The 25,709-nt window shown below is 42.3% G+C and overlaps 1 long non-coding RNA gene across 1 annotated transcript; it reads right to left on the bottom strand.

Annotated features, from left to right (window-relative positions):
- Positions 1-1,876: 1,876 nt before the first annotated feature.
- Positions 1,877-25,465, bottom strand: LOC120526349. The gene is made up of 4 exons (XR_005633120.1): positions 25,363-25,465; positions 14,526-14,556; positions 9,741-9,777; positions 1,877-1,962 (listed from the first exon to the last, which is right to left on the bottom strand). It is a non-coding gene; the product is annotated as an uncharacterized LOC120526349 (long non-coding RNA).
- Between the last annotated feature and the right edge of the window lie 244 nt (positions 25,466-25,709).

Raw genomic sequence — 25,709 nt, 5'->3', positions numbered from 1 at the left:
TTCTTAAAAAAAAGTAGTAGTCAGCTACACAAGTAACATAACAATTCCAAAGCCTGATGTATCCATTTCAAAGTCAAAAGTGACCAGGACAGCATTGTCAGTACATGCCACAAGAGTGTAACCAACCCTGAAAGGGGCGACTCACGCACACACCATGTTTGTATTGTCAGAGGAACATCAGAATATCTGTCTGCATTATATCCTGGTGTGGCACCTACTCAGCCCAGGGCCGCAGGGCACTACAGAAAGCAGAGCACAGAATATTTGTGGCACACAGATAATCCTTCTCAGTGTAGGATGCTGGGCTTCTAAAGTTTTAGAAGTTACCATATAACCATTCCTAGATGGTTGAGGATCCAGAATTTAATATAATATTAAACATACCTCATAGTCTCATAAATGTACTGACTGCTGCGGTATGTCATCAAGCACTGTGCACCTTATTTTGGAATCTTGTAATTGCTATTTATTTTTATACTTTTTTTGTTTTTTCTGTCTTTGTATATGAAGGTGAGCAAGCAAAGTAACAATTTCATTACATGGTTGTAACATTTGTTTTTACTATGTATATGACAATAACCTTCTTGTATCTTGAATTTTGTTTCTTAATACTTTACATTTAAGTACATTCTAATTCTTCTTCCACAAATCTGCCGAAACTGGTGTGCGATCCAATATTCCTATGTAACAATTATTTAACTGATTCTTCATTGTTTACACTTTCTCACAGTTTGGTATCATCTGCAAAATTAACCATTTTATTGATTATAGCCCTGTCCTTGTTTATGTATATTAAAAGAAGCAGCGGCCAATACATCAATTCCAGAGGGACAACACTTTTAATATCATCTATTTCTGAAAACATTCTGAAAGCATGAATGTCTAAGTAGGCAAGTGCACGAAGCAGAATAAACTAAGTTGAACTTTATGGAAGGAGCTTTATGGAAGTAGAACATCCGGGCAGTGCTGGAGGTCATCCTTGGAAAGACAAAATGGCTATGGCTGTGGAATAAGACTTATGGAGAAATATTTTTTTTTGCTTTCCATCCTAAAAAACTATAAAACCAACAAAAAAAATCATTTTAATAAGCTTTTCATTTTGTAAATTGAGGGAATGCATGCCAAATGAGCTTTTGGTAATAACTGAAAGAATGAGATCACAGGTGCAAGCAACCAAAATGAGCTTCCTCTGCAGAGTTGCTGAGCTCTGCCTTAGAGGGTGAGAAGTGCAGACATCTTGGAGAAGCTCAGAGTAAAGCTGCTGACCCTCCACATCTAGAGGAGCAAATTGTGGTGGTTCGGGCGTCTGATATGGGTGTCTCCTGGACGCCTCCCTGTGGAAGTTTTATGGGCATGGACAGCAGAGAGGAGACCCCAAGGAAGATCCAGGGCTCCCTGGCAGGATTACATATCTTAGACAGTCTGGGAGCACCTTGGTATCCCACAATATCAGTTCTCAAGTGTGTCTGGCGAAAAGGACGCATGGGCCTCACTGCTAACTAAGACTGTTGCCCCTGTGACCCAGCTTCATATAAGTGGTGAAAAATAAATTAATAAGAACCAAATTAATTTTACAGACAAACTGTATGTGAAAAGTGTATGCTGTTATTCATACTGAATTTGACAAGAAGAAAGCCAAGATGTTAGGCTGAAAGTGTTAAGTTTCTCCTGCCATCATCATCATCATCATCATTAAAGGGATCAGATATCTGACTAAGGCACATAAACACAGGTGGCTCACAGTTGTTCTATAATAGCCATCAAACTTGACTCTTCATAGGGAATTGTCTGAAATCAAACGAATCCACAACAGCCATCATGGCAGAGTGACAAATCAATGTTATCAATCTGGACTGACAATTGAAGACACAAGGAGTAGGTATGCATGACTACTTTATTTAAATTGACTACACAGGGTTTTTAGTGGTTAAAGTCTTCTGTGGATGCTTGGCATCTCTTCATCTGAGAATAAAAAAGAAACAAAGATGAATGAGCAGATTTCAGCAAATGTAAAAATTAAACATTCGATCAAAGGACTGCAGGACATCCAATGGAGAAGAAGACCAGTTGTCAGCAGAGGTGATGAGAGTAAGGAGCCAGGATGGGTTATGACACACAAGAGAAGAGTTTTAATACACTTTATGTAGAAATAATTGGAACAATTCACACCAAATAGAATTTGCAGAGACCACAAGAAGCATAACAAATGAGAGGAGACCACTCAGTCCATCAAGCCCGTTTGTTTAGCGAATCGCTAAGCTGCTCCAACTCTGTGTGACATGCACTCGATTGAGAATGTATTCAGTCCCCTTCACTGTCTGCACACTTTATAGTGTTGTAGGATTCATTTTCTATGGATAAATTGACCATTTTTGCCCAAAAATGACAAAGTGAGAAAATATTTTTCAGAACGGTTTGTAAATATTTACAAATCTAAAATTAAAATCTCTCATAGAGTCCTAGAATTACTCTGTTTGCTGTGTCACTACACGTCACTGTCAAATTCATTCTGTTTGCTTTAGTGATCCTTGAGATGTGTCAAGAACCTGATTGGAGTCACATGTGGCATACTGACAGGATTGGACATCATTTATCAAGACATACATGTGTCCCTGTGTATAGAAGGTCCCACAATTCACACTGCATGTCAGGACAATGACCATGCCATGAGGTCCAAGGATCTCTTTGTAGACCTCCAGAAACAAATTGTGGTGAAGCATAAATCAGGGCAAAGTTATCAAACCATTTCTAAAGCTATGGGTGGTCAAAGTAACCTCATGAAATGTGAAATGGAAGACATTTGGGACCAGCAGGACTCTTCCTAAAGCTGGCAATCTGGCAAAACTGATTGATGGGGCAAGAAGGGTCTCAGACAGAGTGGCAAGCAAAAACCCAATGGTCATCTGCTGAGATGTGGGAACCTGTGAGAAGGACAACCACCATGGCATCACTTCATCAGTTAGGCCTAGAGTGGTAGAGTGGCTTGGCAGAAGTCACTGTTGAGTAAAATACATATGACTCATATGATACATAAGGACTCTGAGAGCCTGAAGACAAACATTCTTTGAACTGATGAGATAAAAACTGATCTCTTTGAGCCTCCCTAATACCATCCTTGTGGTGAAACTTGGTGGTGGTGGTATCATCATGCTATGGGGATGATGCTCAAAGGCAGGGACAGATTCTGTTATTTTTTAGGCATGAGGCAAATTAAATGGAATGTTGGTGCTGCCCGCTGTCTCCAGTGTAGACTGTTTAGGCTCTACTTGTTTGGATGTTGACTGAGATAGAGATTATGGCTGATGTCGGGATAAATGATTTCTTAAAATTTGTTGCATTACAACAACACTTATTTTCTGAGTTGTGCAGCTTACATATGGCTTTACTTTTATCCTGTTGTTCATTACTGACACTGCAGGAACATCACAGATCTGATTTAAGTGTCACAGGCACTGATTTCAGTATAGAGGAAGACACCATTTCATGTAATCCTACCTGCAGCCGGACATTAATCATCTATGCGAGGTAGTAAAGTGCCTTTTTCATAGAAAGCCTCAATAGCTACATTAGCAACATCTACTGGAAAAGATGCCGAAAACAAGGCTAAACAAAGATCTACATATGTAATAGAGCAGGACAGAGATTCTAAAGATCGATCTTAAAACATTAAGAATCGAAACTGAATCATTTAAACAAAAAATAACAATAAGAAAATCTATTTGTTTACACAGGCCTAAATACAGTATATAAATTTGAAGGGCTTGAGGAAAAACATTCGGATGAGACAAAAACTAAAGTCTTTTGAACCTGCCTAATACCATCCCGGTGGTGAAACATGGTGGTGGTATCATCTTACCATGGGGATGCTTCTCAAAGGCAGAGACAGGTTAGAGCAGATGTAAATATGAATGCAGCCAAATACAGAGAGGTCCTGGAAGGACACCGGCTCCAGAATGCATGCCGTCTCAGACTTGGGTGACGGCTCAACTTTTCACCATTACAATGACTTGAAGCTTACAGCCAAAACAATGCTGGAGTTTCTTCAGACGAAGTCTCGGAGTGTCACTGAGTGACTCATCCAATGCCCAGACTTCAAACGGGCAGAATGTGTGTGGAGAAATCTGAAGATAGCAGTTTACAGATGCTTTCCGTCCAGTTTAACCGAGCTTGAGGGGATCTACCAGGATGAATGAGATAAACTGCCCAATTCTGTGTGTGCTAAGGTTGTAGAGACCTACCCATGAAGACTTGGACCCACTGATAGGGTCTTCTACAAGACTCTACTGATTTAAGGGTCTGAAAACATGTATGAATGAGAATACATTTTCAAATCTTTCTGAAAACATGCTTTCATTTTGTCATTATTGGTTGTTGATTATAAAGTAATGGGCAAAAATGTCAAATTTATTCATTTAAAATGAAACCTACAAAACAATAAAATATGAAGAAAGTGAAGGGTTCTGAATAAAATCTGAATGTACTGTAAGACACTCAGTTATCAAATGACATCATATTTAAACAATCTGGGTGAGAACAGGCCATTCATTCCAACAAAGCTCACCAGTCCTGTTCATTTAATTCATCAAAAATAACATCAAGTCCAGTTTTAAAGCACCCTAAAGTCCTACTGTCTACCACATTAATGGTCACTTATTCCATGTGTCAGTTGTTCTCTGTGTGAAGAAAAATGTCCTAATCTTTGTGCAAAACTTACCAGTAGCATGTTTCCAACTGTGTCCCTTGCCAACTTCTTGAACTCATTTGAAAGTCACCGTCTCGATCCACTGGACTAATTCCCTTCATAATTTTAAACACTTCAGTTAGGTCTCCTCTTAATTTTCTTTTGCTTAAACTGAAAAGGCTCAGCTGTTTTAATTTTTCCTCAAAAGTCATCCCCTGTAATCCACTAATCAGCCTAGTCTTACAGTATGTTATCTTATCAGCCTAGTCACTCTTCTCTGGACCTTTTCTAGTTCTGTTATTTCCTTTTAGTAGCCTGGATACCTAAACTGCACACAGGACTCCAGATGAGGCCTCACCAGTGTGTTATAAAGCTTGAGCAGAACCTCCTTGCACTTGTACTCCACACATCAGGGCATTATATAACCTCACATTCTGTTAGCCTTTTTAACTTTGTGTGACAGTAGATAGTGTCGAGTCCACTATGACTCCTAAATCCTTCTCATAAAGTGGACTTGAGACCTCCCATACTTCAGATGTACTTTCACACCTCCCATTGTGTATTCAAATCTAACATTTTTACACCATATGTGCAATACATTACATTTCTTCTTCTTCTTTTGGCTGCTCCCATTAGGGGTTTCCACAGCGGATCATTTTCTTCCATACCTTACTGTTCTCTGCATCTTGTTCTGTTACACCCATCACCTGCATGTCATCTGTCACCACATCCATAAACGTTTGCTTAGGCCTTCCTCTTTTCCTCTTCCCTCGCAGTACTTTCCTTAGCATCCTTCTCCCAATATACCCAGCATCTCTCCTCTGCACATGTCCAAACCAACTCAATCTTGCCTCTCTGAATTTGTCTCCCAACCGTCCAACTTGAGCTGACCCTCTAATGTCCTCATTTCTAATCCTATCCATCCTCGTCACACCCAATGCAAATCTTAGCATCTTTAACTCTGCCACCTCCAGCTCTGTCTCCTGTGCCACCATCTCCAACCCATATAACATAGCTGGTCTCACTACCATCCTGTAGACCTTTCCTTTCACTCTTGCTGATACCCGTCTGTCACAAATTACTCCTGATACTCTTCTCCACCCATTCACCCTGCCTGCACTCTCTTCTTCACCTCTCTTCCTCAATCCCCATTACTCTCCACCGTTGATCCCAAGAATTTAAACTCATCCACCATCGCCAACTCAACTCTCTGCATCCTCACCATTCCACTGACCTCCCTCTCATTTACACACATGTATTCTGTCTTGTTCCTACTGACCTTCATTGACCTTCATTCCTCTCCTCTCCAGAGCATATCTCTTCCTCTTCAGGTCTCCTCAACCTGCTCCCTACTATCGCTACAGATCACAATGTCATCAGCAAACATCATAGTCCACAGGGACTCCTGTCTAATCTCATCTGTCAACCTGTCCATCACCATTGCAAATAAGAAAGGGCTCAGAGCCGATCCCTGATGTAATTCCACCTCCATGTTGAATGTATCCCTCATACTTATCCTGTACAACTCTTAGGTACTTCTCTGACACTCCCGATTTTCTCATACAATACCACAGCTCCTCTCAGTCACCCTGTCATATGCTTTCTCCAGGTCCACAAAGATGCAATGCAACTCCTTCTGGCCTTCTCTAAACTTCCCCATCAACATCCTCAGAGCAAACATTGCATCTGTTGTACTCTTTCTTGGCATGAAACCATACTGCTGCTCACTAATCATCACCTCACTTCTTAACCTAGCTTCCACTACTGTTTCCCATAACTTCATGCTGTGGCTCATCAATTTTATTTCCTTGTACTTACTGCAGTCCTGCACATCCCCCTTATTCTTAAATATCAGAACCAGTACACTTCTTCTCCACTCCTCAGGCATCATCTCACTTTCCAAGATTCCATTAAACAACCTGGTTAAAAACTCCACTGCCATCTCTCCTAAACACTTCCATGCTTCCACAGGTATGTAATCTGGACAAACGGCCTTTCCATTTTTCATCCTCTTCATCCTTATTTCCTCCTTGCTAATCCGTTGCACTTCCTGATTCACTATCTCCACATTATCAAACCTCTTCTTTCTCTCGTTCACTTCATTCATCAGCCTCTCAAAGTAATTTTTCCATCTGCTCAACACACTCTCCTCGCTTGTCAGTACGTTTCCATCTTTATCCTTTATCACCCTAACCTGCTGCACATCTTTCCCAGCTTGGTCCCTCTGTCTAGCCAATTGGTACAGGTCCTTTTCTCCCTCCTTAGTGTCCAACCTCTCATACAACTTATCATACGCCTCACTCTCTTCCTCTTCTTGATCTCCAACGTCATCCTACAGACCACCATCCTATGCTGCTTAACTACACTTTCCCCTGCCACCACTTTGCAGTCTTCAATCTCCTTCAAATTGACTCTTCTGCATAGCATGTAATCTACCTGTGTGCATTTTCCTCCACTCTTGTATGTAACCCTGTGTTCCTCCCCCTTCTTAAAATACGTATTCACCACAGCCATGTCCATCCTTTTGGCAAAATCCACTATCCTCTGACCTTCTACATTCATCTCCTTGACACCATACCTACCCATCACCTTCTCGTCTCCACTTTTCCCTTCACCAACATGTCCATTGAAATCCGCTTCAATCACCACTTTCTGTCCCTTGGGTGCACTGTTAATCACTTCATCCAACTCACTCTAAAAATCTTCTTTCTCACCCATTGCACACCCAGCTAGCGGGACATATGCACTAACAACATTCATCATCACACCTCCAATTTACAGCTTCATAATCATTACTCTGTCTGGCACTCTTTTCACCTCCAAAACACTCTTGTCATACTGTTACTTCAGAATAACTCTTACTCCATTTCTCCTCCCATCCATACCATGGTAGAACAATTTTTAATCCATCTCCGATCCACCTGGCTTTACTCCCCTTCCATTTAGCCTCATGCACACACAATATATCAACCTTCCTTCTCTCCATCATTTCTTCTAACTCTCTCCCCTTACCAGTCATACTGCCCACATTCAAAGCTCCTACCCTCAGTTCCACTCTCTTTACCTTCTTCCTCTCCTCCTGCCTCCGTACACATCTCTCCCCCCTCCCCCCCCTTCTTCTTCTTTGGCCAACAGTAGCCCAATTTCCCCCAGCACCCTGTTGACTAACAGTACTGGTCGTTGTTAACCTGGGGCACAACCGATCCAGTATGGAAATTTGTATCGTTGTCCGCATATTACATTTACTGACATTAAATTTCATCATCCACAACTCCTCCAAAGCTGTATGCTGTCCCAGTCCTTCTGTGATCATTCTACAGATTCTTAATTATCTGCCAATCCAGCTATCTTGGTAACATCTGCCAACTCAAGCAACTTGTTATTTATATTCCTATCTAAATCATTTATATCTATTAAAAACAGCAGCAGCCCCTGCACTAACCCTTGCTGGACACCACTCAAACACCCAATTCTGAGAAGGTTCCTAACACCATCACCCTCTGCTTCCTGTGTCTGAGCCAATTCTGCATCCCTCCACTCACCACACCCTGAACTCCAAATTCTTTTAGTTTGATGCCTATGTGGCATCTTCTCATATGCTTTCTGAAAGTCAAGATAAATAATATCATGCAATCCACTTTAATTATGTACTTTGTTGCTTCCTCATATAATCACGACCTCCCTCTTCTGACCCCATGCTGACTGTTCAGTAAAACTCCTGCTCATGCCATGTGTTGCTCAATGTTTTCCCTAATTATTCCTTCTGTCTCAAAGGGAAGTTTTTAAGTTTACACACTGTGTGTGCAAAGCAAGCTCTGGGTACATCTGAGACTTGATACTTTAAACTAGCAGAGAGGCCAACTGAGATGGCAGATAGAGTAAATACGGATTTGCTACATCATCTGTGCTGCCACTGGTGGACCCTTTGCTTGACCAAGGTTACTGTATAACAACAGTTTCTATATCGCACCTGAACTGCATGAAATTTTACTTCAAAGGAGAGACTGATGCATATGGAACTGTACGACTGGACCACCATGATATGCCTGGTGATTCTGGTCATGTGAACACGTCAAGCTGCAGTGTGGTGCAGTAGCTGTGTGGCAAAAGGCATAATTGCAGTCAAATGGAAGGACAAAAAAAGACATTTGCCTCCCAAGCACTGTTGAAAATGCAACAACTGTCAATGTCCATTTTGGGAAAATGTGGGATTCACTAAGCTTGGCGCCATGGTAGATTACAATAACACAACAGGGACCGTTGATCAAGCGTGTCAGGAACTAACATTCTACCCTGTGTAGCGGTGCGCCATGATGGTGCAGAACAAACAATGGCTGCTTGGGGTGCCAACTGGGCCTAAAACTGTTTAATTTCAACCAAAAGCAAGGAAAGCAACAAAACTGAAGCACTTCGATTTAAGTTTTCATGTCAATAAATAGTCATTTCAATCGGCCATTTTAGATGGATTTAGTTCTGTCTAAGGGGAGCGCAGCAGCCTGGTCAACATCTAAAATGAGACGCCATTCTCCAGGGGTGGTCTCCTTTTATATCGGGTGCACTAGAAGGGGAGGAGCTTCATTTGTTTCACTGCCCTCAAGGGTCTGTTTCTTGAAGGCTTTGAGGGAAGAAGCAGACAAGACATTACAAGATATTACATACTTTTGCCAAACCTGGAAAATGGCCTACTCGTGCTCATATATGACCACTGTAGTGCAGAGGCAAAATAAAAAATAAAACAAAAAATCTTTCGATATCTGCTTGGAAAGTGTCAATGTGCATTGGCTACTTGTTTCAAAACAAATCACACGAAGGACGTGCACTAAATCTGCACCAGTACTGCAGTGCAAATGACACTTATCTCTCCTACTGTGACTCTTTTAATGTTTTTTAATTACATGTTTCAGTTACACATAATAGCATTTTTTGTTGTTGTTGAAAATAAAACTCAATCCTTTTTTTCTATTTTTGTCACGGTAAGGAGGTTATCCAAAATAGATTGGCAAACGGACAGAGCAGAAATGATGACAAACTCATGTGGTATCTCACAAAAGTGCCTTACCTTTGATAATTTGCACAATAGAATGAGCCGTTAGGTTCTGTAAGAGAAGAAAAGCATTAAAATGACGTACTCTGAAAAAGAAATGTCCAGCATTCTGCTCAGGAATAAACTAACCACAAATAAATTGAAAACATCTAACTGAAAATGTCTACACTACAAGTGAACACCAAAAAAACCATGATAATTATGAGATCCAGAAAATTCATCAACCATTAAGAATAATAATAACAATTTTTTACATTTACATGGAACTTTCCTCACTACTCAAAGCTCTTTATTTATTGAGTGGGAAGCCATTTCAGGCACCAGCAATGTGCTGCATCCTTGATGCAGCCAATTCAGCAATAGTATCTTCACCCCACATTCACTGTTAAATGGTGAAGGGGTGAGAGATACTTAGCCAATTAGAGATGAGGAATGGTTAGGGGCCAGAATAACTAAGCTGTGGTGGGCAATTTAGCCAGGACACTGGCATAAACCCTACTCTTTACGAAGGATCTTTTATGATCACAGACAGCCAGGACCTCGATTTTACATCTCATCTGAAAGACGGTGCCATTTTTACAGCAGTAGGCAAATCATTGTTGCTGTCACTGATTGCAGAAGCTCACAGTTTTGTTTTTTCCATAAGCTTACAGAATCTTCTTCAAAGAGAAGCTCATGTCTTCCATGTGTCCAGATAATTATACACACATATATTGCACTATTTTTGCATTGCACTCCACCTACATTTTGCACTGTCTCATATTATCTCTTAACAAAATTGCTTAGTTATGCTGTAATGATGTTGAATTGAATTGATCAAAAAGGGCTACCAGGTCAAGAGTGGGCCCAGCTAAAGAAGTTAGTCCAGAAGAAACATAAGAAGGAGACTGGAGAGGGGAAAAAAAAGTGTTAAGTTTAAGGTAAGAGAGGGGGCACTGAATGTTGGGGCACTGACTGGGATGAGAAAGACATTTGGCAGATTTGATGGTGTGATGGATGGTGCACATGGACCACTATGATGAAAGAACGGGGGAGACAACCTATGATGAATACGAGCTACCCCGATATGCTAAGTAGGAGTATCCCTGGGTGATGCTATCTGTACAGTCATCTGCATGGCATGCTGGGAACTGGACTCCAATTGGACAGCCTTGGTTGGGAGGGGGGTGCTGAAGGGACACACGATGTCTATTTTGTGGTTTTGTCATGACACTGGAAGTACTCCCAAGTCAAACATATGAGGAACAACTGATGCAGTTTTTGCACTGAGACAGCTGACAGAGAAGCATCAAGAAAGTCAGAAAGGTTTTCATTCAGTATTTATTGATTTGCATGATAGAGTAAGGAGGACCAGAGAAGTCTGTGAGGATTGTTCAGGATATGCTTGACAGAATGTGAATTCAGGTGAAAAGTAGAGGAGGTAACATACAAGATCCCAGGAAGAGTAAGTCTCCACCAGGGATAGTCCTCGTTGATTTAGTTGTGGGTGCATTGAGTTGTGGGATAAAAGACCAGTCCCCCTGGTCCAGGCTATGTGCTGATGACATTGTGTTGTGTAGCACCAGAAAAGAGGAAATGGAGATGAAGTTGGAAGAATGGAGAAGGGAATTGGAAGACAGAGGGTTGAAGATAAACAGGAGTTAAGAAGTGAGAATATCTGAGGTTTAGTAATCAGAATTCAGAAGTTAGCCTTCAGGGAGAGCCATTGAGAAGAGTGGATAAGTTTAAATACCTAGGATCAGTAGTAGCTCAAGATGGAAACCTAGATGCAGAGATAACCCACAGAGTGCAACGTGGATGGAACAATTGGAAGAAAGTATCAGGAGTATTGCGTGATTGAAAAATTAAGGCAAAGGTTAAAGGTAAGGTTTCTAAGACCATGGTAAGATCAACAATGATGTTTGGAGCTCAGACATGGGCAGTAAATGGAGTGCAGGAGAAGAATTTTGTTGTGACAGAAATCAGAATGTTCAGATGGATGTTTGGAGTTACAAAGAAGGACAGAATAAGAAGTGAGACAATCAGTGTTACAACAAAAGTGTGAGAGATATCTAAAAAAGTAGAGAAAAGTAGGCTGAAGTGGTATGGACGTGATGAGTAGAGACAATGAATATGTAGGCAAAAGATAGATGGGGTTGGAAGAGAAAACGAGGGGTACTGAAGTGGAGGAAGATGGATAAAGTAAAAAAAGATCTGAAGGAAAAGGATTGTCTCACGAATGCCTAGGGATGGTGGTGGGATGATGGTGTTGGACGTTGGGCACCCCAGTGGATAACTGCTGAGATGGCTGGGATGAAAGGTGATGTTGGTTGACCGCACTTGCTGGTGTCTTCATTTCATTAATCATTCCTGGGTACATAACTATAGATGATCAATTAAAAGACGAGTAAACAAGAGTTTACAGAGACTCACAGTTGGGGAATTGGTTCAACACCATAGCTGGAATTGATCGCCAATTCATTAATGAGCAAGCCATGAATTTCTGTCTTGGTTATTGTTTAAAACATTCTAGAAGAACAGTCATCATATCAACTGCTACTATATTCTTGAATAAAAGCGCACATGTTTATTTGGTGTTTGGAATCATTGTAAACACGGAACACCCATGAATTGCATGTATTCCAAATAACAATATATATTATTTACCCTGTGCAACTCCAGACACCCCACACCCAGATAAACAGACTTGATTTGTTAGATGTTTGCAACTGACAACAGCTCCGTTTTGAGGGGGAATGGGACAGCAGGCTGCTATCTGCTTGTCCTGATCGACGCATTTACAAAACAAAAGACGCTGATGGAGAGGTGCAAAGGAATTTATGGTGGCCTGGGATTACAAGCTTTTTCATAGGCTTCAGGGATTCTAGTGTTATTAAATTTTGAGCAGTGACAGTCACCAACATTTGAAATAAACAATTTTGCATGCATTTTCCTAAAATTTTGATTGTTAGTGTACATCTTCAACAGTACTAGCAAGGTGGGCCCGCCTCTTGAGGCTTCAGCTTCAAAGTACAGTACAAGTAACTTACTAGAGCACAACAAAATACTTAAATTTAATAATTAAAGAAAACAATCAAAGAAAAACAAAGATCTTATATAAATCATCACCAGACAAAGCAAATAATATTTGAAAAATAACAAAACCATTAAATAAACAAAGAATAAAATTGATAGCTAAACTATAACATGGAATAGCAGTTATTCCTAAAAGATAACTTTTCATCATGACTGAATCTCCCACCTGAACTTGAAATCTTTCACTGGGTGTTGTTTTTGGGTATTTCCCCTTTTCTTTGATGTTACACATGTGAGTATACTGACTCGTGAGACTAAAAATGAAAAAAAAATTGACCGGGAGAATCGAAACTGAAAATAGTGAAAATAATAGCAGACGATGAAATTGTTTGTCAAAGCCAGAAAGTCCAAAACAACAGTGGAGATTCAAAAACCCAATACGGACAGAATAAAGATCGAAAGAATGTGATTAAATAATAAACTTTTTCAGAATAGATTCTAAATGAAATTAAACCCAAGTTCAAATTTCTTGAGTCGTGAAACTTTATAATCCATAGACAGATTAATAGAACTACACAGGAATTTACACAAAAAAATGTATAAATGTTGGGGATCATAACAGCGATTTAAAGTTTCTCCAGTGGATACTTTATACTGTCAATTCCATTTATCCTTTCTATAATCCCTCACCGTTGTACTGGCTGTAAAAGTGTTGTAACGGTCAAATGAAATATGGACATGTACCTGTAAGTTTGTACCTTTTCCCATACCTGTTTTTGTGGTATGCCTTTATGTTTAGGGCCGGCCCTTTATACAGAGGAAGGGGAGCACCTGGCTTGGAGGGCCAACAGACTGTACGGGGAGGAGCTATCCGAATGTAAATAGGTGGTGGGAAAAAAGGGAAGAGAAGGAGCTAGGAGAGAGAAGGAGGCCGTAACAGAAAAAGGCATAAGGGAAAGGATTAACACCTCTTGGATATCGTCAGGTGAACCCGGGTTCATTTCCAAGCAAATTATTTTTTCTTTCGGGAGGAAGGAATACGGGAGAGGACTTGACGGGCCAGCACAAGGAACAGTTAATCAGAACGTTTCCCGGAACAAGAGATATGGTCGCCGTCTCATTCCCCACTACAGACTGAGCTCTACGCTCCGTACAGATATGATTTAAAAGACTATAAATCCATTGGTTTTTTTGTTGTGTTTCCATTTGCTCAAGTCTTTATTAGTAATGTATGTTTTCAAGTGTTGGTGTTTTGATTTGTGTGGGGAAGGGAAGCGCTGCAGCGTGTTATTATGTATATAAGGTTTGTTCGTTGTTACAGTGATCCTATATATTGTCTGCCAATAATCATTTTTACTTGACCCTGCTTTCACTGGTGTGTCTCTATAATTGAAGTGGTGAAGTAGAAAGGTAGTGTTGGTCACTCGCACCCCGGATTATTTGTTTTCTTTTTCTTTTTGCTGCCTCTCAAATAGGGCAGCGTGTATTATAATCGTGCCGGATCTGAGAGCGGTACAGTGTTGCCACCAAAAGTATGCAAATCCCCTTAAAGAAAGTCTGCAATGTGCACTTTAATCACGTCTGAATTTTAAACTGTGGAGCAGAGGGGGAAATTAAGGAAAAATGAGTCTTTGTCCTAAACATTATGGAGAGCACAGTATGTGCCTTTCTGTAGTCACAAAATCTCAAGGGAACACATTACAAAACACACCATATTGAATATTGAGGTAAAATTCCAATTTATTTAAGGTTCATATTACATAATGCATGAAATAGAGTACTTACGAAGAAAGCAGACTTGCTTATTTGGAGCTCCCTGAAAGAGAATAATATGTGACTGATCAGAAGACTAAAACATTGGATTTTGGTTTTCTATATCAGTGATAACTTCCCATGACATTCACAGAACATTGAAAGTCAAAAAAACTAAAAACAAAGAATCCCTGACGGGCACTCAGATGACTGAGAGACGTTCACATCTGTAAGAGAGCAGGTACTCCATGGTAGGTGTCAGTGCGTTTTAAAAGCCTGTGGTGATCAATTAGCTGCCATTTTTGATAACATTTTGTAGACCTCACTGACAGAATCGATGTCCGCACCTGCTCTGTAAAGACAACAATGGCCCCTTTCCAAATGAAAACAAAGCAATTCCTTGAGAAGCTGACATACTGAAAGGTAAATGAAATGAAGACCTCTGGAATATCATCATCAACAGGTCAATAGTGGAATCAGAAAGTATTCAGACCCCTCCACTTTTTCATATTTTGCTATGTTGCATCGTTGTGCTAAAATGATCTAAATTGATGTTTTATTCATCAAGCAACACCCAATACCCTAGAATGACTAATAGTGAAAAATACATTATTGCAAAGTAATTAAAAATACAAATCTGAAGAAGCACATTATTGCAAGAATTCATGCCATTTCAGAAAGAACTGAAACGTATAGTCTGGAAAAGAACCCTTCAAACCTGACACAGCTGGAGCAGTTGGCTCAGGACGAGTGGACCAAACTACCTATGGACAGGTGCAGAAGTCTCACGGAGAGCTCCAGGAACCGCTTGTGTACAGGGATTGTAACTGTAAATAAATACTGTATTAGGTTTAGGGTCCCATCATTTTTGTCCATGCCATATTAATTTGTATTCTTACTTGAAATAGTTTCTTGAATCAGAACTCAGATGATAAGTTTGAATTTTGTTGAATACAGAATAAACAATGATGGCTGTCAGTTTAGTTATTGAAGTTATTTCAGAGACCATTGTGCGTTCTTCTTTTTTTGTGGCGAGGTACCAACAGATTTATCTGTGTCTCATTATTTGTATTTGTGACATGAAATTGTGTGCTGAAGTCAATGGCTTTCTATAAATCAAAAAAAATATCTTGCCCACACTGGCACTTTAAATTGTAGGCTATGGGGCCTGGAGGAAAAGATTAAAAATATCTCAAATACATCCGTTTTTCAAGCCAAGACATTGGTTGAATATTGATCCACACCTTCTGTGTTTCCAATGCATGTTTATGACAGCAAATGGAATAATTGTTTTAACCCATATTCTTGGTACGATAGCCTTTTACTTTCTTGTATACATAGTACAGAGAAAGTATAGGAATCATGAGAAAATTTGAAATCGAGATTTTGATGAATCTTGACGTTTTAGACCTTATTGAGTCCGAAAATAAGATTTTTGAAATGATGTCTGTCTGTGTGTGTCTGTGTGTAATCACAATAACTCGAAAACGCTTCGACCTCGGTCACCTGCTTTAAATGAAAAATAAGGAATCCTATCAACTTTTGGGCCACTTCTGGCAACCGGAAGAGCTACTTTAACTAATAGTTTTGCAAATTTTCAAGTAAACTATGGTTAGAATTACAGATTTATGATTCAAATTTTGTATAGATATTTATAATGCTAAAAAGCAAACATATGAAATTTGAGAAAAATTACTCAAGCAGAAGTAGTATTTCATTTAAACAACCATCCAAATTTTTTGTATCATGGAATATAAATGTTAAAAATGTATTCAATATAATGTATATTCTTTAAATAACTATTATTCATTTTATTTTTATTTATACATCATCAGTTTAACAATAATGTATGAACATTGAACATGCCATGTAATAATAAAGATGTTATGATAACAATAAGCTACTCCGTCCCTGTCGTGTTCCTGGTAATACATTTAATTTTATCATTTATTTTTTTTATTTCCCCCATCATTTTTATGATTAACTGTAGCTGAATGCAGTTTTACCTATAGCAATTTATTGCAACAAATATTATGTAATACTAACACTTTTTCTATGTTTTTAGGTGACTATAACGTTTTTACTTTGCACGTAATCTAGATAATCCATATGTAAGCATGAAAAAATTCCACCACCTTTTTTGACCTTCATAAGTGCAAAAATATCATCTACTCTATAAATATAAAATCCTAACCCTAAAAGTGCAACGATGTTTTTGATGTTTTTCCGTCATATTTTCTGTCACGCTTTAAAATGGGCTTATTTTAAAACCTACATATACAGTCATATGAAAATGTTTGGGAACCTCTCTAAGCCTGCATAAAAATTGACTCTCCTTTCAACAAAAAAGATAACAGTGGTATGTCTTTCATTTCCTAGGAACATCGGAGTACTGTGGCGTTTTCCGAACAAAAATTTTTAGTGAAGCAGTATTTAGTTGTATAAATTAAATCAAATGTGAAAAACTGTGGGTCCCCTTGTCATTGTGCTGATTTGAATGCCTCTCACTGCTCAATTGCTGATTAGCTCGTTAACCCTTGAACTTCATAGACAGGTGTGTCCAATCATGAGTGGTAAAAGGTATTGAAGGTGGTCAATTACAAGTTATGCTTCCCTCTGACTCTCCTCTGAAGAGTGACAGACAGCATGGGATCCTCAAAGCAACTCTCCAAAGATCTGAAAACAAAGATTGTTCAGTATGATGGTTTAGGGGAAGGCTACAAAAAGCTATCTCAAAGGTTTAAACTGTCAATTTCAACTGTAAGGAATGGAATCAGGAAATGGAAGGCCACAGGCACAGTTGCTGTTAAACCCAGCAGGTCTGGCAGGCCAAGAAAAATACAGGAGCGGCATATGAGCAGGATTGTGAGAATGGTGACAGTCAACCCACAGATCACCTCCAAAGACCTGCAGGAACATCTCGCTGCAGATGGTGTATCTGTACATCGTTCTACAACTCAGCGCAATTTGCACAAAGAACATCTGTATGGCAGGGTGATGAGAAAGAAGCCCTTTCTGCACTCACACCACAAACAGAGTTTGTTGTATGCCAATGCTCAGTTAGACAAGCCAGATTCATTTGGGGACAAAGTGCTTTGGACTGATGAGACACAAATTGAGTTATTTGGTCAGAACAAAAAGTGCTTTTCATGGTGGAAGAAGAACACCGCATTTCAAGATAATGCCTGATACCTACTGCCAAATTTGGTGGCGGTTCCATCATGCTGTGGGGCTGTGTGGCTAGTTCAGGGACTGGGGTCCTTGTTAAAGTCGAGGGTCGGATGAATTCAACCCAATATCAACAAATTCTTCATGATAATGTTCAAGCATCAGTCACAGAGTTGAAGTTATGCAGGGATTGGATATTCCAACAAGACAATGACCCAAAACACAGTTCGAAATCTACAAAGTCATTCATGCAGAGGGAGAAGTACAATGTTCTGGAATGGCCGTCACAGTCCCCTGACTTGAATGCCATCAAAAATCTATGGGATGATTTGAAGCAGGCTGTCCATCAAATTGAACTGAACTGGAGAGATTTTGTATGAAGAATGGTCAGAAATACCTCCATCCAGAATCCAGACACTCTTCAAGGACTATAGGAGGACAGCGTCTGGAGGCTCAAAGGATCAAAAGGAGGCTCAACTAAGTATTGATGTCATATCTCTGTTGGGGTGCCCAATTTACACACCTGTCTAATTTTGTTATGATGCATATTGCACGTTTTCTGTTAATCCAATAAACTTAATGTCACTGCTGAAATCCTACTGTTTCCATAAGGCATCTCATTTATTAAAAGGAAGTTGCTACTTTGAAAGCTCAGCCAATGATTAACAAAAATCCAAAGAACTAAGATGGGCTCCCAAACTTTTTCATATGACCGTATATATTTGGCATCATTCTTTTCAGAATTTATCAAACTTTAATGTGAAGTTGTTAGCTGTTCAGATTCTTATTCCCTTTTTAAATTATAAACTTAAAAATATTAAAACTCACGTCCAGCGAGACAAGAGTTTGTGCCAAGAGATTTAACCATGCCCCGGACCTGAAATAAAAGACAAAGAGTAGATGACAAAGACAACTACTGTACAGGCTTTTAAATGTTCAAGGCACTGCGTGAGATGCAGATCATGCGGCATGGCAGCAGCAGCAGCAGCATCAGCAATCCAGCAGCATCAGCAATCCAGCAGCTGATCAAGCAAAGAGGAGGTAAAAAAACACTATTTGTTTCCCATTGTATCACCGTTTAAGAGGGGGTTTCAGAGGAGAGGCCGCGTCTCATTGGGGTCCGTTCAGCTCCCCTCTTCACAACACGAGCAGCAGAGACACGAAGTGGCTGGCGCGTAGCGCAGAAAAAGGGAGTTGGCAAGCAAAGTGAGCGGGGGTAAGCCACTAGTTTTAATATTAAGTTTAATTTTAAATACAGATAAATGATTCTGTATCGATATTTGAGAAGTATTACACAACTGGGAGTGGTTCTGATGACTTTTTCCTCTATCTCGCTATACGAGAAAGTCAAGGGGGGCACACTCCTGATTTCTTCTTTTGATAAGGATACATTTTCTATTTGCTTGTGTGAGTTCTCACAAAAATATAAAGAATAATTAAAACAAAACCAACCATGTGGCATGAAAAGTTAGCTTTGATTTGGTGTGTCGAGAGGAAACTTTGGCCCCCGGAACAGACTAAGTGTTGAGTTCTCTTGCATGGTTGACCTTCTTTTAAAAAGGCTAAATCTCATAATACTGTACAAATTTTTTTTGTTTGTTTAAAATTCACATATATAAACTATTTTACAATGTGTGTGGAAATGCAAGACATTGATTGATACTTGACAACTTAGCTGGAAAAATTATTGTATTTGATAGGTTTACAAGCTTTTGCTCCATGTCCAACAGCCTACGTTATAAAGGGCCAGTGTGGGCAAGTTATTTTTTAAGATTTATAAAAAGTGCTTAAGGTTGGAAAACAATTTCACATGCCATGTTTGTGAAGAAAACATGTCCTGTAACACTTGTCCTTTTTAACATTTTTGTACCAGCACATGAACCACCTGTGCTCACCAACTACTACAGGTACACTGAGTCCGTCCTCACCAGTTGTGTAACATGGTGGCCCAGCACCTGTTCATTCCAGGATGTTATGATCCTAAGGCATTTAGTAAAAAAACAGCAATACCAAAAAAGGGCGAGAGGGCCTATGAGAAGTGCCATAATACCAGCCCTGGACCTTTGCCAGCCTGCCAAAAAATAGGATTACTCCAGATTTCCATTAATCTCAGATGACAGACAGGTTTCTCCAGCCTGGACAGACTAATAATATTTAAAATAATTCTTACTCAGTATAACCTCACAGGGAAGCTGAAGTCTGTTCTAGCATGTACAGGGTCTAAGACAGAAACTACACCTGGGCAGATCACCAGTCCATCACAGGGTGAACACACAATCATGCTGGTGCCAGTTTAGCATCACCAGTCCACATCACCTGCATGTCTTTCAATTGTAGGACATATTTGGATTACTCAGAGGAAACCAATGCAGACATAGGGAGAACATGCAAACACCATGCAGGGAACCACTGGCATGTGAACCCTGGACTCCTTCTTGAGTGGCAGCAGCACTACCACTGTACCACCATGCCACCCAGAACAAATCCAAATATAGAAAATATTCATATTAGCTTGTGTTGTGATGTGAAATTTTGCATAGAAGTTGATAAGTATTTTGTATGTCTTTATTTGTAACTTAGACAAAACTAAGTCAGGAAAGTGAATTTTATAACAGAGTTTGGGGAAGTGCATGAAACTGGTTTGGTGAACGTTTATCTGAAGTCTGTCAACCTCCATAGGAAAGCCAGGCAGCTTAACTGCCAAGCTTTAGCTTAACATATGGTTTGGAGGGCAGGTGTGAAGGTGTTCTATTCCTCCATTGGTCTGAAGTATGGCTGTTTGTAACTGGCTTCTATCAAAAGCCTTTAAGTACCACAACGCCCTATTGGCTGTAGGGGTTGAACAGAAAACCTATACATTTGCTTGCTTTATCTCACCCTCTCTGTCTCACCAAACTGATGAAGACTCACACACCATGAACTGAAAAGGACAACACAATGAAGCCATTTTGAGACAGGCATGTGGCCTTTTCTGAAGAAAGCTGACCACAAATGATGCCTTAACTAGAGACATTTTAAGTAACTAACAAGTCTGTGTGCCACCTGAAACTACACATCACCATTTTTCAGATTGTATGGTTGCCAGTATTCAAATGTAATTTGCATATCGTTATTATTTATGAATATTACCAATAATACATTGTTTAAATTGTAACTTAACTCCTGCTTGTCTTTTACTACACCAAATTGCCTGAGGTCATAGATGTAGAAGGGAAGGTGGCGAGAAGTTATACGGTACAACACCTTATAAACAGTGGCAAGTCTGGGAGATTTGAGGCATTCTGACAAAGATTATATATTAATAATACAAAAGGGGATGGTAGAGTAAAAAGACAAAACATTTTGGTTAATAAACATTGGTCGGAAATCCACTAAATTTTCAAAAAGAGCACAAGGAAGGACAGCCGGCACTTCCACCACGCTGGGGCGTGGCCAAGGGAGGAATGCCGGGAACATCTGGGGCTCATCCGGGGACTGCATAAAAGGGGCCGTCTCCATTGATTTAGCGCTAGAGTCGGGTGGAAGAAGGACAAGGCAAGAAAGGAGAGTGGAGGCGGCCCGAGAAGAAGGCATTTGTGGCCAGGACTGTGATTGTTGGGGTTTGTGCACTTTATTCTGGGTCTAAGTGACCAAATTATTTGAAAATATTGTAAATAAATACGTGTGGTGGTGATTCAACAACATGTCCACCTGTCTGTGTTCGGGTCGGCTCCACATCTGGCGTAGTCGGGGACCTGAAACAAAAAATATCATTGTGGACGGCCCGGCACAGCAGGGGATCCCACCCACGTACCACGGGTGCTGCGTGCACACAGCCCCGCGGGGTAAAGGAACCCCAAAGACCGACAGGGGTCCGCAGGAAGGCCATATTTCCCTGATGCGGGTGGGCGGCGTGCCTACAAGGAGTGCAGCGGGCTCCCACGAGCGCGCCGTTGCTGGGGGTGCCCGGGACGGCATGGCATCCAGAGAGGCCACGCCGAGGAGGTTTCCTCGGGTGGACGAGTCCGGGGAGGTGAGTTCCCTGCCTATCGGCAGCTGGCCCGTGGGGGCCGGGCGTGTGTTTTCTTTTTCAGGCAGGGAGCGGGCGCATGGCAGTCTGCGGGGCTCTGGCAGCACGGCGGCAGCTGTGAGGGCTGCGGAGGAGGAGACGCTGCAGCTCGAGAGGTGCCAGCAACAACAACAAGGCTGCCGGCAAGCACGTCGCCACCGCAGAAGGGGAGGCAAGATGGCCGTGGACCAGAAGTCCCTCCCCCTGGAAAGCATGCGATTGGACGGTGTGTCTTGTGTGCCCACCGATGACTTCAGGGAGGCGGGACCAAGGAATGTCCATCACGGACAGGGGGGAGACCCGATTGGGCCGGAGGAGAAGGCCCACAGGAAGTGGCCGGCGTCGGAGGCTGACAGACAGGTAGGCTCCGCGTCGGTTAACTTCCTGTCTTTGCCGGCTGCTCTGGCGGAGCTGGAGGCGTGCCTTCAGCCCGCGGAGCAGCGTCTGTTCCAGGTGCTACGTGCCCTCCGGGCGGAGATGCAGGAACTGGAGAGGAAGGCAGTCGCGTCCATAGAGGAGCTACGAGTAGCGATCCGACGGCGCGGCGCTGGATTCTTAAGCTGGAGCGGTACGGCGGAGACGGTGAGTACAGCCGACTCCTTACAGCATGCAGGAGGGTCTGCTGAACATGGCTGTGATGTCAAGGATCAGCAAGTAAGCAGCCCTCCGACAGGAGGTGCGGCGCAATGGGCTGCGCGTGCGGCGAGGGGGGAGTCCGTGAGGACGCTGCCTGGACACGGGCTGCTGAGTGCCCCGGGTCCTAGCGCCCTCCGCCCCAAGTCGGCCGCGGCCTCGCGCCGCACTTTAGGGACACAGACGGGAAAGAGGCTCTTTCTTTGTAGTAAGGAGTCTCAAACCGTCAGGGCGTTCCAGAGTGACAGGAGGAATGGCAGGCTGAGTGATATGTTCGGACGCGGTGCTGGGTGCATGTGTCCGGGTGCTGGCCGCCCTCTGCGGGGGCAGAGGGAATCCCTGAGGCCGGTGGAGAGAGCACAGGCAGTGCCGGCGGTTCCATCATTAAGAGGCACACGGAAGCCGCGGAGAGGGTGCCGAACAGGCAAGTGCCGGGGTGCCGAGTGGAGGGGGGAACCCTGCCAGTGCGTGGCACAGGAAGGGTGCCTTGGCAGCGGTTCTGCCCCTGTGTTCTTCTCTATTGCAGGGACGGACCCCGGGCGAGCAGTAGGACCCCCTTCGTTGGGGACCTGCCCTCAGACGTCGGACCATCTGCTGAAGGATCTCTCTGCTGGTGTGAGGGTGCCACCACGGCTGGAGGAGGCTGCAAGGTAGCGAGTGACTCCGACCAAAGGGGCGTGGAGGCCTCGGAGGGGGTGCTGAACGAGGGGCCCCGGGGTGCCGGTAAGAGGGGGGAGCGCAACCTGTGCGAGGCACAGGGAAGCACCAAGTGGTGGTGCTCAGGCCGTGTCTCCGCCCCTATCCCTGCTTGGAGAGTGGGACCGGACCCCGGCTGTCCTGGAGTAGGACCCGCTTCAGGGCTGTGCTGCCCTCACGGAACGGGTCGCTCTTCCCCCCGAGTGGTCTTCGCTGGTTTGGGGCACTGTCAGGGATGCCAGGGGCAACAACACAGCCGGGACGCCGTGAGGGACCGGAAGAGGGTCAAAGCCCACCCTGGATCACGTGGGGGCCGCCTTCCTGGTTGCTCTGGGGGCCTTGGGGACCTGCTACCCCAGCACTTCTGCCACACCAGGAAGTGCTGGGGGGAAGATTTAGGACGGCACCCGGAGAGCAGCCGGGAGGACAGCTGGCACTTCCGCCACGCTGGGGCGTGGCCAAGGGAGGAATGCCGGGAACATCTGGGGCTCATCTGGGGACTGCATAAAAGGGGCCGTCTCCATTCATTCAGCACTAGAGTCGGGTGGAAGAAGGACAAGGCAAGAAAGGAGAGTGGAGGCGGCCCGAGAAGAAGGCATTTGTGGCCAGGACTGTGATTGTTGGGGTTTGTGCACTTTATTCTGGGTCTGAGTGACCAAATTATTTGTAAATATTGTAAATAAATACGTGTGGTGGTGATTCAACAACATGTCCGCCTGCCTGTGTCCGGGTCGGCTCCACAATAAACAAGAAAAAAAAATATTTGCAATAATCAAGGCACAAGTCGTAGTGCTTGGTAAAGTCAAAATTGTGTTCTACCAAGTACCTCGCACCGACCAATTAAACTGCTCTACGTCATCCCTCCACTGGCACGCAATGACGTGAACACGTCTGCGAAAGGTGGCGTCTCCTGTTCCCGCACTATCCATCCATTTTCCAACCCGTTGAATCTGAACACAGGGTCACGGGGGTCTGCTGGAGCCAATCACGGCCAACACAGGGTGCAAGGCAGGAACCAATCCCAGGCAGGGCGCCAACCCACCGCAGGAGACACACACACACCAATAACAATTTAGAATTGCCAATCCACCTAACCTGCATGTCTTTGGACTGTGGGAGGAAACCGGAGTACCCGGAGGAAACCCACACAGACACGGGGAGAACACGCAAACTCCACGCAGGGAGGACCTGGGCAGCGAACCCGGGTCTCCTAACTGCGCGGCAGCAGCTCTACCACAGCGCCACCGTGCCGCCCTGTTCCCCCACTATTACTATAAAAATTCGAACAGCCGGTGCCGCTTGCCTAAAGTGAAAGTAAGCACTTTTACATTTTTTTTCCTTCCCTGCTACTGCCCAGACAACTGCATATACAGAATCCCTTTTCTAAACCGCGGAAAACTAATATTAAGGTGCTTTGCACTTTCTTTTGCTATTCTAGAGTTACAATGTCGCGGGAGACACGCGCACGAGTGGAAGACAGACAATGCCATCAGTCAATGGCAGGGCCGCCTTTCCACTCTACACGAGACCCACCACAACGCTCCCCAAAAGGCGCTAATATCATCAGCAAAGACGACTCTCTGTATTATGTAAAATAAAAGAAAAAGGCAAGTTTCTTTTCTTTATACTTTTTTGTCCTTTTTCCCCCCAACAAATGCCTCTCTTTTAACACTGCAGTGGACACTAAACTAATTTTATTTAATTGCTGGTAATGCCAACGAGGCACACTACCACAGTGCTCAGTTGCTTCATTGATAACAGGAGTGTCAAATCGAGCACACCAATATTAATCGAGTCGTGGTGAAGAGATCAAATGACTGTCATTGGATGCAATGTCACTGCATGAAATTCCTACTCTGCTAGATCTATCGCAGAAAGGGGATCAAACCATTTCTAAATTAATTTTGAATCAATTTCCAAACTTTTCTGCACATTTTCATGTTATCATTATGGGTTATTAAGAGTAAACTGATTTACAGTTTAAACTGTATGAATGGCAAATCTCTTCATTTCAGATATTACATTTACAACACAATAAAGTGTGCCGAAAGCGGAGTCTGAACAAACTCTGAACCCGCTGTAACAACAAAGCAAATGAAAACCGCAGATGTCAAATGTTCACAATTACTGCTCTCCTGCTAACTCTAGAGTTGTTTATACAGTATAAAAACTACAAATTGAAAATCAACAAGAATTTAAAAGCATTTCATTCTGTTAACTGCTATGTCTGAAAAGACCCTGCAGTATTCATTTCAGGTTCAGAGTGAGTTATTTAAACTGACCAGAAATAAGGAAGGAGTCACCTAGCAGAGCATTAAAACTCACCGCAGCCACCACTGCAACAAGCATAGCGACAGTGGCGAGGAGGCAAACTGCTTTCACAGCAAACATGGTGATGATCGTCTCAAAGGATGAGATCATAGGATCTCTAAATGCTTGAGCATATTATGCACTTATATATATTTACACAATGCAAATACAACAGTGATAAAATAAAAAAAGTCATGTCACTAATTTGCATTGCTGTTTAAGATGAGAACATAATTAAGCATTTAGTTCATTGCCAGTAATTCACAATGTTTTTCTATTTAGAACCTAAAAGTAGTTTTATTTACTTATCACAGGAGGTTCACAAAAGAGCTACAGTGGCGACCTTTACTTCTGAAATGATC

This window comes from Polypterus senegalus, chromosome 3 (assembly GCF_016835505.1).
Source record: "Polypterus senegalus isolate Bchr_013 chromosome 3, ASM1683550v1, whole genome shotgun sequence".
In the NCBI taxonomy this organism is placed as follows: Eukaryota; Metazoa; Chordata; class Cladistia; order Polypteriformes; family Polypteridae; genus Polypterus; species Polypterus senegalus.
This window is presented reverse-complemented; position numbering and strand designations above follow the sequence as displayed.